The sequence below is a fragment of the Notamacropus eugenii genome, chromosome 1 (genome assembly GCF_028372415.1).
Source record: "Notamacropus eugenii isolate mMacEug1 chromosome 1, mMacEug1.pri_v2, whole genome shotgun sequence".
In the NCBI taxonomy this organism is placed as follows: Eukaryota; Metazoa; Chordata; class Mammalia; order Diprotodontia; family Macropodidae; genus Notamacropus; species Notamacropus eugenii.
Window position 1 is genome coordinate 692,732,749 of NC_092872.1, and position 19,981 is coordinate 692,752,729.

Consider the following 19,981-nt stretch of genomic DNA (forward strand, 5'->3'; position numbering starts at 1 on the left):
CTTAAGTTGCATTCTAAGGAGCTCACTTGGGTCCAGTTCCTAGAAAGGTTTCTAGACTTGGAGTCATCTGGAAGTCAGGAAGATCTCAGATGTGTAATAGCTATCTGACCCTTGGCAAATTACTTCATCTTTTTGAGACTTAGTTTCCTCAGCTATAAAATGAGAGAGATTGATTTGATTGGTATCCTAATGAACCATCCAGGTCTAATGACTTGCTCAGGGCCATATAGCTACTAAGTGACTGGGCCAGGATTCAAACTCAGGTCTTCCTGACTCAGGTCCAGTGGTTTATCTTTTGTGTCACTTGGTTCTCCCTTACAGCAAACATGCTTGTGCAATCAAGAACATTTGGAGGAACTCTCCTTTCATCAGGAATTCCCTTTCTATTTGGATTATGAATTGAGGATCTGGAATAAAAACCTTTGGTAGGTATGTATCAGTCCCTTTTATGCCTAATTTAATATTAATAATTAGAAGTCCATCAAATTAATTGATTAGTGAGCATTTATTGTCTCCTGTTGTCTGCCAGTCACCGTGCTGGACACTGAGGGGAAAAGTACAAAGGATAAAATAATCTCTTGAGTTATTTACTTATATGCATGGATTATTGGCTTGCATTCTAATTGGAGAAACAAAAAGTACATCATACATATGTATATATATATATGTTATCTATGATATGTGTTATATATAATGGAATATATGTAGTAAATAAATACAAATATCCACAAAATAGTTAAACACAAGGTAGGTTGGGAGGAAGGGCATTAGCAGTTGGCTTAATCAGGAGAGGCTTCATGCTAAAGATGATGCTTGAGCTGCATCTTAATTAAGGAGAGATTCTATGAGATGTCAGGGAGGAAGTAGGTACACACCAAGTGTAGGGGAGAGTCAGTGCAAAAGTAGAAAGTTGGGGGAAAGTGTGCCTTTGGGAGAGAAGACCAGTTGGGATGTATTTTAGAGCCCTGGAGCAGCGATAAGTACTTGGAGGCTGGAAGTGTTTTAAAAGTTGAACAGAGGAGTTCATGTTTTACCCAAAAGGCTACAGGGAGCCATTGAAGTTAGAAGGGGAGTGACATGGATAGATCTACATGTTAATCAAATTGCTTTGGCAGCAATTCAGAGGACAGAACAAATCATATTATTTCAGTTGCTGAGTCTAGCAAGGAATTTTGTATGATTTGAACATATGCATACGATCTGACGTCTGACAAGTATGAGGAATACAGGGAAATCCGAAAAGCCATAAAATAATATAAAGTGAACAGAGCAAATTCAGCAAAATGGAGTACACACTATGACCATCTAGATGGAGGGACTTCAGAAGTGTTACATTTTAAATGCAAAGTTAATTAAGTGAAATGTAAATAGTGGTTAGGCAAGTTTGGTTGTTTTTATTGATGTTCAATTTTAAGTTCCTAATAATTTATTATTAATCTTAATTTACTTATTATTATTATTATTTTCTTTTCTTCTTTTTTCTTTTTCTTTCTTTTTCCTTTTTTTGAAACTGGAGGCCAATAACTGGACTTCAAGTAAAGAATATCTAGATCCAAGTCACACTTCTGGCATAAACATTCTATGTGACCCTGGGTAAGTCATTTACCCCTCTCAGTACCTGGGCAATATCTTGGACTTTGCAGAGCAACAGCCAATCATTCATTCAATAAGCATGTATTAAGCATTTACTGTATACTAGGCACAATGCTAAGCACCACATTATTAGAAGGACTGCCCTCCTTGAGAACTTACTATGGCAATAAAATCTCAAATCTGGTTTTAAAAACAGCAGCTAGGGCTTATAGGCTTGAATTTTTTGCTTCAAGAGAATTTGCCAAAAGTAGATATTTTGAGAGCTTCAATAGTATTATATAGGAAAGGAGAGAGGAAGAGCGGACAGAACAGGACAGGAAAGGAAGAGGAAGGAAGTTGGTGGACTTTTAGAGAACTCAGAGTTACAATTCATTTCATCCAATACCCTTTATTTTTTGGAGGAGAGAGCTAGGGACCAGAAGGAAAAAAGAATGATTTACTCAAGGTTCAATATTGACTTAGAGGCAGGCCCAGGGTGACAATACAAGTCTCCTAATTCTGAGCCCAGTGATTCTCTCCCCTTCATAATACAAACTCTCATCAGAGTGAAAGAAAACAGCAGTCTCTTGAAACAACAGCCCATCGCAGTAAAATCCAGGCTGAGCAGTTAAGGAGCAGTTGAAGCTGAGTGAGCCTTGTACTGCAAAAATAGAACCTGAAAGCTAGAATTAGGGATGGTCTTACCACCCACCCTGAGTTGCAACAGGCAGGAAGTATATTTTGCCAGACAAGGAGACTTAAATAGCACCTTCAACAACTGGGCAGCAACATGGTGTTTAGGGCCTCCACAACTGGAACCTCTCAACGTGACATCCCATTTATTTCCGTGGATCACTGTGGAGGCCCAGGAAAAAGCAACACTTAGATTATCACATTCCCAAATCATGACTATGCGTAATCAAATTGTCTAAATAATGGGAAACAGGCCTGTGTGATGAACTCCCGATGTAATTAAGAAGCAGAATCAGTAATTTCCTAAATATGGTCACCTTGTGAGTAACTAACTTCTTATCTCCCCAATCAAAACACACACACACACACACACACACACACACACACACACACAGAGAGTTTCCAACTGTATCCTTGGTGTCCCTATCAATTTTTTGCCAGTGAAGGAAGCCAAAAGCTAAAAATAAAGAAGAATTTTCTTGGATTGTCTATAAAGGGAATGTGCTGTCTCATGAAATAGTGAGTTCTCCATTCCTGGAATCAATTAACCCATGAACAAATACTTATTGAATAATTACTCTGTACCCATATAGTAGAGCTCTATGCAAATAAAATAGGAATGTAAATAAAATAAACTTTTAAATAAAAAGTTCCTGCCCTCAATGGTCTTATATTCTACTACAGAAGAAATAAGTCATTATAAAGATACAAAGAAATATACAAAGACACAAGATAACATTAAAGGGGAAGGCACTGGGTAGGGGAGATGTTATTTGTGCTTTGTCCTTGAAGAGGACTGCAACTTAGGAAGATGATGCCATGACATGCAAGCGAATCGGTGTTAAGTGAGGGACGGCTAAAGGCCCCCAGAAGAAGGTAGCAAATGAGTTGTCTTGAAGGAAGCTTGGGATAGGACTTGGAGCATTGTATGAGAGAGGCAACAGATTGGTGATAATGGCTGATAATGGATAGAGTGCGGAGAGGAAAACTGTAGCAGCAGTTATATATATATATATATATATGTATAAAACTCCCATAAGGGAGTTATAACAGAGATTCCTACATGGGGCAGTATCTGGGACTAGATAATCTTAAGATCCCATTCTTCTCCTCCATACCTCCACAGCGTGGTAGTAAGCATCAGAAAACTATCTATTTAGAGCCACAGAGATCGAGGGACTCCTTCCTTCTCAAGGAGAGAGTATTTGAGCTGGCCTTGAGGTGACTTTTGAGGGCATCTAGTCCAACCCCTTAATCTTACAAAGGAGAAAATTGAGACCCAAAGAAATGGAGTGACTTACTCCAAATTCCACAGGTAGTAAGAACTAGAAATGAGATTAGAAAAATCCAGACCCATCTCCCATTCCAAATCCAAATCCATTTCCAAGGTACCAAAGCACCTTGTAACTTAAAGTGAGATTAAAATTTTGATTAATTTATTAATATATTTGTTCATGATTTGGAGATTCTGTGAACCTCAATTGTATGAACCTAGATTCTAAGAAACTAGGTTCTGGGAGCCTAAATTTTTCAGAACCTAGGTTCTGGGAACATAGATTCATAGAAACTAGATTCTAAGAAACAATCAAGGAGTAGAAAGACACTGCGGAGACACTATTCAAACATTTGCTAAGCATCTAATTAATAGATGCTTAATAAATCTTAGACAACTAGGAGGCTCAGTGGTTAGAGAACTGGACCTACAATTAGAAAGATTTGAATTCATATCCTAAATCACACTTGCTAGCTGTGAGATCCTGAGCAAGTCACTTAACCTCTGTCTGCCTCAGTTTCTTCATCTGTAAGATAGAGATGATGGTAATACCTGCCAGGGTTGTTGTGCGGATCAAATGAGATATTTGTAAAGTGCTTTACCACCATGCCTGGTTCATAATAAATACTATGTAAATGTTAGCCATCATTATTATTACCCATTAAGTCATTTAGCCCTGTTTGCCTCAGTTCCTTCATCTGTAAAATGGGTTAGAGAAGGAAATTGCAAAGCACTCTAGTATCTTTTCCAAGAAAACCCCAAATGGGGTCACAAGGAGTTGGACATGACTGAAACAACTGAACAACAGCCAAATTAAATACAAGATCCTGGAGATACAAAGATGAAAAATAAAATAGTCACTAGACATATTGGGAAGGAAAGGGTATGACACAAATCAGTAGGGCTTGGAGAAAGATATACTATGTTTTAGGGACAGTGTTTTAGGAAAACTTGAGGAAGAAGGGATCATCTTTATGTGATGAAATCAAGGAAAATTTGAACACTAGACATTGAACTGAGAGTCGGGTTAGCAGAATTCTAATCTCAACTTCCTTGTAACATGCTTTGTGACCTTGAGCAAGTCACTTCTCTGTGGCTCACCTGTGAGAGAAAGGGCTAGTTTTCTGTGATCTCTGATATTTCAGCTTCTAAGATCTCTTTCCACTTAAACATCCTATGGTTCTAAATTGGGAAATTCATATAAATGTTTCTCAGTAACTGAACTAACAAATCCCATCCTTTGGGGGGTTTTGGGTTTTTTTTGTTTTTAGTTAAAAAATAACTTCTGGACAAGAAAATCAAACCTCGGCTTTCTCCAAATTCTTCTCTCTATGCCCACAGCCACTAGGAGGGAAGCCAGTCTGAAAATTCTTCAAGAGCCTCCCCTTCACAGAACAGCAGCTGCTACATCACAAACCACATCTGCGTGAGCACCCTGACAGACGTGGAGCGGAAAGCCACTGAATTTTGTAATAACTAGAGGAATACAGGACATTGACAGTCATGTCATACATAGGGTGGCCTTTAGAAATAGCTAATAATATTTTTTGTCGTTCAATCATATCTGACTCCTCATGATTCTATTTGGGGTTTTCTTGGCAAAGACTGGAGTGGTTTGCTATTTCCTTCTCCTGCTCATTTTACAGATGAGGAAGCTGAAGCAAACAAGGTTAAGTGACTTGCCCAGGGTCACACAGCTAATGTCTGAGGCTGTATTTGAACTCAGGTCTTCCAGACTCCAGTCCTGACAGTCTATAGTATGTACATAAATGCAGGCACACATATATGTTTGTGTGTACACACACACATGTGTGCATACACTCACATACATATGTATATATGTACTGTATATGTCCATATATGTGAGTATATATATATGTATGTGTGTTTGTGTATATAAAACACCTACTCTCTGCTAAGGGCTTTTCAAATATTATCTCATTTGGTCCTCCCAACAACCCTAGGATGGAGGTACTATTATGATTCCCATTTTATAATGAGAAAGCTGAGGTAGAAAGAGATTAAATGACTTGCCTAAGATCACACAGCTCTTGAATATCTGAACTCAGCTTTTCCTGACTCCAGGCCTAGCACTCTATCCACTGCACTACCTAGCTGAGATGATATTCTGGTTCCATGGGCCCCTGGTACCGTAGCAGAGTCAGTTCTGGATGTGAGTGAGAACACCACAGAGAGACTACTAGACCTTTGTCTGAGAAGTAAGGATCAGGGGGAGAGAACACTAGATTTGCCAGGAAGTCAGGAGAAGCATGGGTCTGATTTTTTACTTTGATATTTGTTTGACTGCATGACCCTAGTGAAGTCATTTTAAATCTCTGAACCTCACTGTCAAAATAGCATGAATATTACATTCAAGTACCTCTCTCCAAGGATCTTTGTGAGGAAAGTGCTACATAAGAATTAGTTACCAACATCAATAACCTTCCATCAGTCTTATCAGTGACCTCTCCTCCCTCAATTTGCTCAGCCTGTGAATTGGTTCAAAATGAGTGGTGGCCTCTTTAAAGGAGGAGAGAAGAGGGATAAGTCAAGCTCTCGCCTACTTTGGGAGATCGTCCAGAGAGGCCAATGTCTCCCAAATATTCCTTTCTGGCTCATGACCACAATGGCCACCATTTCCAAATAAAGCTTTCACATCAACCAAGATATGGGTGCAAACTTTAGTAAGAAGTAGAATCAGGTTTTGGGGGGAACTTGTGTGCACTCTCTGCTCTCCTTTAGGGACCAAGTCAAGGAAGCTGTGGTGCCTTGTATCAGTGGGGTTTGATGTCTGTCCATAACATTGCCGATACCAGGTGCTATAGTCAGGGCCAGGCAAACAAACTAAGTCCTGAGGTTCAAACTTAGCCCACTGCCTGTTTTTGTATGGCCATGCAACAAAAGGTAATTTGTTTTACATTTTTTTATTTAATTTTTTAAATTACATGTAAACAAAAATATTTGACATTTAGTTTTTTTTAATTCTGAGTTCTAAATTCTCTCCATACTCTCTTCTCTTCCCCCATCTGTGAGAAGGCAAGCAATTTGATATAGATTATACATGTGAAGTCATGCAAAATATATTTCCATTCCATTTTAGCCATGCTGAAAATAGACTGAAAAAATACCAGACTCCAAGAATAATAAAGAAAGTAAAAGCAATAAGCTTCGATCTGCATTCAGACTCTATCAGTTCCTTCTCTGGAGGTAGATGGTATTTTTTATTGTGGTTCCTTTGGAATTTTCTTGAATCACCATATTGCTCAGAATAGCCAAGTCATTTGCATTTGATAGCTATATAGTATTGTTGTTACAGTATACAATGTTTTTCTGGTTCTGATCATTTCACTTGGCATCAATTTACATAAGTCTTCTCAGGTATTTCTGAAACCATTCTACTCATCATTTCTTAAAGCACAATATAGACATTGTAAGGAAAGGCGAGAATAGATTTTACATTTTTTGGTCATGAAAATAAAAGGGAATGATATCAATGCCAAAAAGGTTAACTGGGGGGCTGGAGGGGAAAGGAATGAAGAAGAGGAAATTGGATCCTGCCAGTAGAGAACATAGTCCTCATGGGTAGCAGTAGAGCACTCTGGTTGTCTATATGTTTGTCTCATTCCAAATGAGAAGATTTGCAGAAATTCAGCTAAATGTGACAAAGTTTAAGCTTGATGGTTCTCTTATAAACTGGAGTTTGTAGAAGCCAATTGACAATTTCAGAAGCAAGAAGAACCCTGAAAGAATGTAAAGGGAGAGTGGCGAGTACATTTCAAGAGATTTGTTTCCCTCTGTGATTAATTTTTTTAAAAATTCTTAGCAATTTCCTAACTATGTGAAGAGTTTTGTGTTGGCAATCATAATTATCTTTAATACTACTATTGCGACTGTTGCTGCTATAAATATTATTACTATGCCTGTGGCTACTATTATATTACTACTGCTACCACCTTTACTATTACTACTACAACTGCTGCTGCTGCTACTACTTTTACTACTGCTACTACCACAGCTAATACTGCTACTACTATCACTACTCCTGCTATTACTACTATGATTACTACTATTACTACTATTACTACTATGATTATTACAATTACCGTTATTTTGCCAGACCTGTCATCTTAGTGGAATAAAGAACTTCTGGTGATGACAGTTCTCCAATTAAAATCAGTACCTATTCAACATCTTGTCTTCTTTGGGGGCTGGCCAAAGTGCTGAGAAGGTCAGTGATTGGCCCAGGGTCTCACAGGTAGTGTATGTCATCATTAAAGTTAAGTGTCCTGATTCCAAAGCTTACTGTCCATTCTTTGTCTCATACTTCATGTCTCACTCTCCTTGGTGCTAGGAATACAAAATTAAAATGGAATAGCTTCTGTCTTCAAAGAGCTTTTATTCCATGGAATGAATGACATACATGTATAAATCTTTATTGCTCAGTTGATACTATTTCTTGAAAGCACCCTGAGTTATACTTTGACAAACTAGAGCATATTCAGAGGATAGTGTTCTGGATGGAGAGAGGAGTAAAGATTCAGCTATCATACAAAGATCGTTTGAAAGAACTAGGGATGTTTAGCCAGGAGAAAATAAAACTTAAGGAAGACATGATCACTACCATCTGGATAAGGAATCTAATCTGTTCTGCTTGGCTGCCCAGAATACAGCCAGGGAAAAAAGGGAGAAATTACCAAGATGAACACTTTGATTTGATGTAAGAAAAAATCTCCTAACAATCCATAACGTCAATGTAACGTTAATGATAGGTGAGGGGAAGAGTTAAAGATCTTCCCCATCCACTAATAGGTCTCAATAGCTTTTGATCATTTCTATTGAGGCACTGGATCAAGGGTCATGCCCTCCAGCTCTGAAAAATCTATAAATACTCTGAAGTTAGGTTTTACTTTAGGACTACTTATTGGAAGTGTTTGTTTGGCCAGATAAGACTCTAGGTTGCCACTAAGAATCCCCTGCCTTTGAAAACCCAGATGCTTGTGCTTCTCTCTCTGGTAACTATGTACGTATGTAATGGTGAGATAGTTCGATCTGTCTGTTGATCTGTGATATATGTATTGTTTATGCTCATACAGTTGGAAGCCCTGTCTGTTTTTATTTCTCTGTTGGTATATGTGTTTGATTAATGTGATTGTTGGCCCCTCAAAAGTTGCTTTTCTTTTAGCAAAGCAGATCTAAGAAAGTGTACAGCAGGCCCTCCTATGTATGCCAGAGTCCTTGCTGATAAATAATCAGAGCCAATCAATAATGGAGCAATCTGTCACATGTGATGGGAAGCTCCCCAGCAGTGAGAATCTTACTTCCAAGAATGCTATATGAATCACAAAGATCAGTTTACTACATGTTGGATTGTAGTAGAGGGGTATAGATTGGACTATATGCCTTGGAGGTGTCTTCTAAACTTAAGATCCCAAGAGCCTATAAATGAAACCAAGTTGTATTATGCTAAGAGAACACTACATTAGTCTTGAAGTTGAAGTTACATGGCCACTTGTTGGGAATGCTATAGATGGAGCATCCCTGTTTAGATATGTGTTGAACCCAAAAACTTGCATGGTCCTTTCTTAGTCTGAGATTTGGAGAAGTTCTCAAGGATCTATCATCAAGACATCATCTCTACATTCATACCATCTCTTATATTCACCTCCTTCTCTCCATTCATTTAGCTGTCACCATGGTGCAGGCCTTCATCACTTTATACTTGGACTATTATAATAGTCTCCGAATTATTCAACCCAGCTCAAGCATCTCCCTGCTCTAACCCATTCTTCATTCTGCTACCAAAAGTTATGCCTAAGGCACATGCCCAACAGTGTCACTCCCTTTTTAATAAACTCCTGTGGCTCCCTATTACCTTCTAAATAAAATACAATGCTATATTTGGCAATGAAATCCCTTCACAACCTAGTCCCTTTCTACTCTTTAGGTCTTCTTAAAATTTACACCCATCCATGGACAATTCAATCCAGTGTCACTGGGCTATTTGATGTTTTTCATACATCACATGCAATCTCTGTTCTTTGTGCCTTTGCACTGGCTATACTTATTGCCTGAAATACTCTTCCTCCTCACCTATGACTCCTAATTCCCTGGTTTCCTTCAAAACTCAACCAAAATCTTACTTTTTGCTTTTGCCAGTTTCCTCTCTCCTTACCACTCTAATGTCTTCTTTCCCTCTGAAATTAACTATATATTTTCTATGTACATAATCATGCAATGTTATATCTGTAATTATAATGTGAACTCCTTGAGAGCAAGAACCATGTCTTTTGCCTGTCTTTATATTCCAGTCACTTAGCTCAGTTTCTGACACATAGTAAGTGCTTAATAAATTCTTATTTGCTGACTACTGTTATGTAATAATCTCTTCCAACTTTCTGGGCAAAGGTGAATTTACAAACACCTTCCATCAGTCCTAAAATACCCCTGATGACATATGAAAGGGAACAGTCTTCTAGAGGTATATCTGCTCATTGACAATATATGGTGGGACTAATGTAATATAGTGCTGATTCATTAGCAAACCATTTTGATCCAAAAGGTTCTAGAAGATGTATTTATTTGTTTACTTATTAATTTATTCAACATTAAGCATTTGCCTCAGTGCCCAATATTGTGCCCTCAGCTAAATGCCAGACTCAAAATTGCAACAGACATAGATCCTCCCTGTGTGATGTAACTCAAAATCTGCATAGCCATTATTGTCCACCCTTGATCTGCATTGACTTTACATTCCTGATCTCAAACTAATGATTTGTTAAATTAACTCAGCTGGGTGGTTTGTTTTTTTTTTAACACATTAAAAGGTCATCAAGAAAAGTCAACAATTAAGCTAGAGAGCAAAGGAATAAAAACAAACTCATTACAAGTTTCCTTTTCTTTAAGCTTAACAAACATAATTTTGATGTGCTAACAGTCCCTAATGAAGTAGTTGCCTACCAGCTACTGTAAACAAAACATTTGGGGGCAATTGTTAGATTATAGAAAAAATAATGTTGAATGCACCCTTTTGTAATGCTGACTCCAGACCATAGGGCTCCAGACCTAGGTCAAAGATTCTATAGGGTTCAGTGAATCATAAGGTAGAAGAGATCTATCTCAAAATAATATGTCAGAACTGGAAGGAACATTAGAATATAAAGTGTAGAAACCAGAAGATACCTTAGGACATATTAGAATAATTTGAAAGGATCTTAGAACAAGGATTTCTAACCTGTTTTGGATGATGGCTCCCTTTGCAGGATGGTGAAGTCAATGTATCCCTCTCATAATGAAGGAGGTTTTTTATTCATAATTGAAGAAAATGATAAATTTTAGCTAGGATCTAGCGAAAATAAGTAGATAGAGAGAGGGAGACTGAGAGATACTGAGAGAGGAGAAACATGTATGTATGTATGTGCACATATATGCAAATACACAGACGGACATGTGTATATGTTTGTCCATATGTGTGGATTCCCATCTGAGTTCATAGATCACTCTAAAACTATGTACAAACTCCATGGACCTCAAGTTAAGGATTTCTGTCTTAGAGATCACCAATCCAACAAGCTCATTTTACAAGTGGAAAAATAAGCCCAGTGAAGAGATAGCTCATCTAAAGCAGCACAGCAAGGAGTAAGTGTGATGGACATGACTAGAATGAAAGCATTTTGAACTGCAAGCTTCATAGGAGTTAACAGCTTGCTGTGGCCATCCAAGAAGCTAGTGTAATCTGCAAGAAGCTAGTGTAATCTGGGACTGTCTTAAGAGAGGTAAACTAAACTTCTAGAACTAAGGAGATGAGAACTTTATTCTACCATGGCCACTCCACATTTGGATATTTGGGTCATATTCTGGATGCCATAGTTTAAGAAGGACATCGATGTAAACCATCCAAAAGATGGCAACCTGTTGGTGAAGAGCCATGAGCCCTTCTAATGTGAGAACTGACTGAAAGAAACTGGAGCGTTTAGTCTGGAGAAACGAAGACTCAGTGGGAGAAGAGAAGTGTTTTCAAATATTGGAAGGGCTGTCATGAGAAAGAGTGCTGAGCTTTTGTTCTTTGACTCTAGAAGGTAGAACTAGAAGAGATGACCAGAAGTTGCAAAGAAGTTAATAGGACTTGATGTCAGGGAGAAAAGCCTTCCTTTAATTGTAGAGGTTTCCCAAAATGGGATGATTTCCCAGGGAAGAGATAGGTTTTCTCTCACCTGAGTTCTTCAAACAGAAACTAGATGACGTCGTTGAGTACATTATAGTGGAGAATGGTTTCAGATATGGATGAAACAAAGTGGCCAATAGTCATTATAACCCTAAAGTCTACAGCTCAATGATTCCCAGGACCCTGTCCCAAAGCCTGGGCTCTTTCTGTTTCACAATGCGGTCTCTTGTTTACAAATAATAATGATGATAATACCAATAATCATCAACAACAATAAACATGATGACTATTGCTGTTATTAAATGTAGTCAGAAGAGAGGGAAAATAACACAAACTCTCTGAGCTTCCATTTTCTCATCAATAAAATGAGAAGTCTAAGACCCAATCCAGGTTTAAGTCTCCATGCCCATGAATGTACAAAAAGGACTTTGCAAAACTTTTTAGGGAGTGGAAGGAAGAGAATGGTGTCTGGATCTATGATTCCGCCCATGTATGGAACTTCCTGTGGGTAAATGCCCTCTGCTAACAATTAGAACCTCTTATAGTCTTAGAGGGTTGCCTGGCTGGGCTATCATCTCTTTTTTTCGTTGGAGATCAGGCCTCTCAATGCACCCTAAGGTGACTCTATAGGCAGAACTGGAACCCAGGTCTCCTTGTTCCAAAGTCAGACCTCTGTCACTATGTCAGTCTCTGACTATACAAACCTTAACACCTTAAAGAAATGCCAATTATTTTTATTCAAGGAAGTAACAACATGAAATAAGACTGGAAAGAGACAAGCCTGGGAAATGAAGTCCAACAATTCTCTTACAAGAAAATTTATCAACCTTATCCTCAAATAGTACCATCCAGCATGAGGGCTTATTAGAAACCAACATGACCTCCCATGATAAAGAATAATGATGATAGTAGTAGAGGAATCAGCTGAAGATTATGGGAAGGAAATATCCTACCTGCTTCTCCTCAATTCCCCAGCTCCTTTTTCTTCAACCTTAGGTATAACAACAAATCAATTTATATTATTTTACAATTAATCTTAATAATAATAATATTTTCTAGTATTTGCATAGAGTTCTAAGGTTCCCAGAATGCGTTACAAAAGTGATCTCATTTGATCCCCCCAGCAACTCTATAAGGTAAAATACACTGGCACAAAAGCAGCCCAGAACCCTTCATTTGGAGTCAGAAAGACCTGAGTATAAATCTAGCCTCAGATTATTTTTTATACACGTTTTATTTGTTTTAATTATACCACCAGAATTGAAACTGCTGGCTGTCATTTCCCTTAAAAGCAGAAATAAATTCCAAAACATATTAGTGTTTTCAAAAGATGAAAAGGGTGAAAGAGGTGGGCATTGGTGGGCATTTGATATATTTATTTTATGTATTTATTTTCTTTCAAAAACTTTCAGACTGCAGAAAGAGCCAAAGTGCTATGAACAACTTACCTAACTTCTATCTGCCTCAGTTTCTTCCTCTATAAAATGGGGATAATCATAGCCCCTATCAGGGTTATAGGGATAAAACGAGATAATGTTTGTAAAGTGCTTTGGAAACTTTTAAGTGTTATGATTGTTTCTGTTATGGTTTTCATCATCATTATTTTATGGCAATGGAACTGAAAGAGATTAAGTGACTTGCCCAGGTTCACATAGTTAAGTGTCGGAAGCAAAATTTGAACTCATGTCTTCCTGATTTCCCACCAAGGTTCTATCTAAAACAAGGGAAAATAATAATAATTCTCCCCAAAGCTTCAACAAACATGCAGTGCAGGCTTCTCATATTCCTTTGATATGAGTGATATGAACCTTACCAAGTATATGAATAATGATAACTGATATTTACAATACACTTTGAAGTTTGGAATGTGTATCGTGTTCTTCGAAACAACCCAGTAAGAGAGATGCCTTCGTTAACCCCATTTTTCAAGTGAGGCAACTGAGACTAAGAAAACCTAAGGTCTTATTTAAGTCACCCAGCTACTCACTGTCCAAGGCAAGACTTGGAACAAGAACTACCTGACTCCAAACTGAGAACTCTCTCTCTCCACTAGATCATGTGGTCTCCCCTCTGAGAAAGAGCAGTTGCTATATCCACAAGACTGCTACGACTCACCATGTTACAAAGAGGCTTTTCTGTCTCAGTAACCAGTGAATAATCCCTTAAAAGCACTTCTACAACGTTGACTCCAAATGGGCTCATTTTTTAAATACTCAAATATGGCAGGCTTTCTTATTCCATGAGCTGTGGGGAACTCCTTTTACCAGTACAATCTATGACTCAGTAGATAAGTGCTAGGAACTAGCCTGACACACACAAAGGAACCAGTTGGGGTCATGAGGCTATTAAGTGGCAGAGACTAGATTTGATCCCAGCTACTTGTGACTCCTCAGCCCAGCCTGACTCTTTCCACCACCACACAGTCCTTCCTATTAATACCACTTGTACTTTCTTCCCAATTGTATAAAACTATGTTCTTTTTTCAGTGTATGGCAATATATTCATTTTTAGAAGTATATTATGTAATTGTAGGCCAGTACAGTACATCATAATCAAACCACTTGTCACATCACAAGAAGACCCTATAACATCCTTTATTTGATCATTGTTCTTATGAAATTAATCACCTTTAATAGCATTATTTCATTATTCATTACATTAAGTATGCTTATGGCACCAAGACCTGAATGCTTGGAAGGAAGTCATGGGGATGTTGGGATTTTTTCAATACCTGGCACAATGCTCTGCACGTAGTAGGCCCTTTACAATTGTTCATCAAATTAATAGTTGCTATCCATGAGCCAAACTGAGTATGATTCCCATCCCTGCCATTGGTTCACTGTGTGACCTGGGGTTGGTGACTTTCCTACTTCTCAGCTTCCTCCTCAGTAAAATGAGGGGGTTAAACTAGATAATCTTTAAAGCCTCTGCTAGCTCTGACAGTCTATGACTCTATGAGGAACCATTTCTGCTCCTTTTAAACTTGTGTCTAAAAGCATTTTGTAATTTAATTCAAAGAGACATGAGAGTAAAAACAGCATGAATGCTGAAGACTCTGATCTCCTAGGGTGAGACTGCAAAACTCCCTCATGGCAAAAAGCATTTCAACATCTTAGCTGATAAATCAATCTGGTCACTGTAGGTTGTAGGGCTGGAAGGAATCCTAGAGACCAGATAGTCTAAATCCCTCATTTTAAGGATGAGGAAACTGAGGCCCTGAGAAGGAAGGGAATGATTGGTCTGAAGATATACAAACAAAAATAGTCAGGATTTGAACGTAGGTTCTCTGATATCAAATTGAGCTATCTTTCCACAATACCATCTTTTTATAGAGTCCATAAAAAACTCAAACCTATTGTTCCAGCCATAAAATATTTCCCATAACTCCATGGTTTTAAACTTCTAGACCATCCCTAAAGATTTCCCACATCTCACTTTCTCCATAACAGTGCTTACACTATTCTCTACACCTGAAAATCTTCACTCTGGACCTACTGCACCCCATATCTAACTATTCATATTCTACCCATAAATCAAGGTCCAACTCAGGTCATCTTCCAAAAAGTCTTCACTAATTCACCCCCTCAGAGAAGATGATCTCATAGCATTATTCTTGTGAGCTAATTATATTTTAATTTTTTATTATATTTTGTATCAACTGTTTTAGGATTATTGGACTTAGAGCACCTTAAACATCATTTAGTCCAATCCCTTTGTTTTTCAGTGAGGAAACTGAGGGAAAAGTATTTAATCCAAAGTCATATGACCAATGGAAACATTAACAAGTCCTCAGGCACGTTGTCCTAGAAGGTCTCATTTTAAAAGAGCAATAATGACAGAAGAAGAAGAACAATAACAAGAAGAAGGAGAAGAAGAAGAAGAGGAAGAAGAAGAAGAAGGAGGAGGAGAAGAGGAGGAGGAAGTGAACCATTAAACAGATGACAACTATGAAGAAGGAATGCAACGGAGAAGCTCTAACTTCCAAGCCAAAATAGGAATAAATGCCAGGTGGAACAACAGAAAAATGAAAAGGGATTTCCAAGGACCCAGTGATGAATTGGTCAACACATGGTCTACCTTCTGCCACAAGAGAAAGTCCATCCAGCTGGGGTATCAAGATCTCTCCCTGTTGATCCTTCTCAATGGAATGTTCCCAGCCCTTACTTCTAGTCGAATTTTAGTGTGTGAATTCTTCTAGCATTCTTTCCTCAGAACATAAACAATATTCAGGTCTCTTTGCTATCTCACCCATTCCTCACACAACTGTAAAATTAAAAGCATCAAAGCCATCCTATAAGTTAAGGAAGTCATCTCTGATCAATAATATTGTAGGGGTTTGGTTTTAGTTTCTTTGTTGGTAAGCAACTGGAAGACAGAAAGACTATGTCTGACTGCAGAATTCAGAAAGGGTTCCCTTAATCTTGTGTTGAGACTTCAGAGCCTTGTCAAGAAGAGAAGGAAAAAACCTTATACCACTCCCCAAAAGAATATGCATAAAAGAAATGAGGCTCCTTTTGCTGTGCTCAAGTACTATGAGGCAAGGTAAGATTAGTCACCAATGCTGTGTCCTTCTGATGGATGTGAAGCTGATTCTTTATGGTCAGACATTTTGACAGGCATATTTGGAGCCAGTATTGTCTAACCTGCTGTTCACCAAGCCAGAAAACAAGTAAATCTATGTGTGTATAATATGTGTATATAACTAAAAAAAAAAAAAAACGACATATAATGGAATGACCTATGTCTCTAAGTGCATTTATTATCACTAATGAGGTACATGATTTTAGAAAAGTTCCTGTGTTTCTCTTGGACTCAGTTTCTCCATCTGTAAAAGGGGTGTTTTTTTGGGACTAGATAACCTCTGAGTTCCCTTCAAGGTCAAAAAACCTAGCCTTGTATCCTTTCTAGCATTCTGCTACGTGTTCTACCATTTTATGTTTTAAGTTCCTCCTAGTCCTAACATTCCATGGCTTTAAATGAGCATCTTGGACAGCGTCTCTCCCTGGGGAAATCTAGAAAGCCTGAATCATGGTGAGATGTAAGGTAAGTACCTTAGAGAGTCTCAAGTATTGGAAGCTATTTCTCAAACGGCTTCAGGCAAATAAGCAAGTCTGGAAAAGGAGGCCCTTGGATGGTCTGAGGAGTCATTCACAAAGGCCTATCAGCTTCAGCAATTTTCTCTATTCTTTTGCACCTTTGAAGAAACTCAGTGAGCCAGGCACTGTGCTAAATACTTTATGAACATTATCTTATTTGAACCTCACAACAACCCTGGGAGATATGTGTTATTAATATTCCTACTTTACAGCAGAGGAAACTGAAACAGAGAGAGGTTAAACTCAAGATCACACAGCTAGTGTCTGAAGTCAGATTTGAACTCAGATCATCAGGACTCCAGGCACAGTTCTCTATCCACTTAGCCACCAGAAAGTTCTTTGGCATTCTATCCATCCAGATTTTGGGTTTTCAGTCAGTGCGACATTGATACCCTAAACACATAAAAGGTAGGATGACAATCAAGGTCTTCTCACTCTAAATCTAGAATGCCCCAGAGCCTCTGTGAAGGTGCCTGGCATTAATGAGTCCAGGTTTGAAACAAGAATAACATCAATGTGTCAAGGGGAAAAATGTGACCTCTAGGGCCCCAGCCCAGCTATAGCTGAGATAAGCACTCAAAGGTACCCATACTATGTAGGAATTAAGATAAGTTAAGTCTACTCTAGCTACTGAAAAGGTGTAAGCGTATGTCCTAGAGGTATTGGGGAGATGGTGATAGGGGTGGGGGTACTTTATTCTTGTTACAGCTTCAAATAAAATATATTTTTGTAGAATCTAACCAGTGTTATATGCTTAAATGAAACTAGACACTAGTCAGAAGCTGCCTAACAAATGGGGTTGGTGTGGAGGGGAAATACACGTTGGCAGTACAAGGTAAAGGCATTAGAATGTAGGAAAAAAGTACCCTCATCATTCCTGAGAGAAGAAGCAGCCTACCTGTCCTTGAAAGAATGAGGTAGAGAGTACTTACTATAGTCTATATTCTTAAGTCCCTTCTGACTCTCTCATTCTCAGTTCTAAAGTCCTTTTTCAGTTTCAGCATTCTAAGATTCTACAACTCACTTTCAAACACATCTGACTAAGCAACAATTATATCCTAGTCTCTGGCTTGACCCGTGGAGATGTGCTAAGTAGAGCCACATCATCATAGGCCATTATATAGCTTTCCCTTCATTCTTCCCTGCTAAATCTCTATTGTCCTGGAAGCAAGGCTGGCTTTGCTGTGAGAAAGAAAGTCCTCTGTTTTCCGGCAATTATCCATTTTCACATTAATTGGCATTTGCTAACGACTGTGTGGGTCCCCATTATACCAGCAGAGTCCCACATGGCTTTAATCCCCTCTTTGTCTGGGGCTTCCTGTTGGTGTTTATATGCAGCTGGGAAAATTCAATAGTATTCCAAAGGACCATCATTTTAATGAGCTGCTTGCCTCCAAAATGGCAGCCAAAAGAATATCCACTTCACCTCACTTTACCCAGCAGATGTGTCTTGAAATTGTAATTTCTCACATTTGCCTCATGCTCTGTGATTCTCAAAGGTTGCTTGGTGAAGTAGAAAAGTACTTTAGTCTTGGACACAGAAAAGTAGGTTCTGGTTTTGATTTGTCACTTACTAGACAGTAATTTCACTTCTATAAGTGTCAATTTCTTCATCTGAAAAATGGACATAATGCTCCCTATCCTGCCGATCTTACAGGAACATTATGGAGACTAAATGAGATCACCAAACATTAGAGTTGGAAGAAGTCTTAGGGTTAACTTAGAGCAACAGGAAGCTGAATGAGAATCCCTTCCACACCATCCCCAGAGATGGTTGTCCACCCTCTGCCTGAAAACCTCTAGTGATGGGGAACTCACTACCCAATCCAATTTTAAGTTCTCATTGTTTTTTCCTCACATAGAACCAAAATTTGTCTCTGCATCTTCTGTCTGTTGCTCTTAGGACTACCCTCTGGGACTAAGTCAGACAAATCTAATAATCTCTCTTTCCTGACAGATCTTTAACTGGTAGACAACAGCTCTCATTCTCCCATCCCACCAAGGCTTCTTTTCACCTAGGTATCACAGAGGATAGATCAATGGACCTCGAGTCAAGACCTGAGTTCCAATGTGTTCTCAAACATTTACTAGCTACGTGACTTTGGGTAAGTTACTTAAACACCGCCTCAGTTTCTTCAATTATAAAATGGAAATAAAAGCATCTAACTCTTAAGGTTGCTGGGGGGATAAAATGAGTTAATATTTGCAAAGTATTTTTTGTAGACCTTACGTAAATGCAAGCTGCCATGATTATTACTCTAGGGTAAACAATGTGCCATGTCATTCTACCATAAACACACACACACACATACACACACACACACACAAACACACACATACACAAACATATGCACACAGCAGCAACAGCAACAGTAGTATAAGGAGGTTAAAAAAAGGCACTGGATTTGGGGTCTCAAGGCCTATATTAAAATTCTATATCTGTCACATGGGTAACTCATTTTCCCTCTTGAGGCCTCTGCTTCTTCATCTGGAAAACATGTTAAGTAGCATTAGATGGCCCAGTGGGGAGAATTCTAGGCCTGCAGTCAGGAAGACTTGAGTTCAAATTTGGCCTCAGACATTTGCTAGCTGTGTGACCATGAGCAAGTCACTTAACTTTGTTTGCCTCAGTTTCCTTATCTGTAAAATGAACCAGAGAAAGAAATGACAAACCACTCCAGTATCTTTACCAAGAAATCTCTAAATGGAATGATGAAGAGTTGTACTGAAACAACTAAACAACAACATAGCACAGGGCAATGGAAAGCATTCTGGATTCTGGAGATGATGTTTTTCATCCCAACTATGTTATGATTTTAACCTCATTGGACCTCCATTTCTCCCCTGTCTAATGAGAGAATTAGAGTAGGCAACCTTTTGTTTTTTAATTTTAGTTTTAATTTATGGAATAAAACAATATCTCACACACATTTGCCAAGATTCAGGTCAGAATGGGTACATGACCCTAGATATAAAGAGAGATTTTTTCAAGAAAATTAGAACATGGAAAATGTTACCTATTACATAACCCTTAAGAGAGCCTATCTTTTTTCAATATTGATAAGCAGCCCATGGTGAAACTTTTTCTTTGTCCAAATAAAAAAAATTATTTGTAAAGTAAATAATAATAAAAATAGCAACTACCGTAACTCCATTTCTATAGTACTTTGCCATTTACAAAGCCCT

At 38.3% G+C, this 19,981-nt stretch overlaps 1 long non-coding RNA gene across 1 annotated transcript in view; it reads right to left on the reverse strand.

Annotated features, from left to right (window-relative positions):
* Positions 1-19,981, reverse strand: part of LOC140521187 (uncharacterized) — a 195,434-nt gene that overhangs the window by 61,244 nt on the left and 114,209 nt on the right. The window lies entirely within an intron of this gene.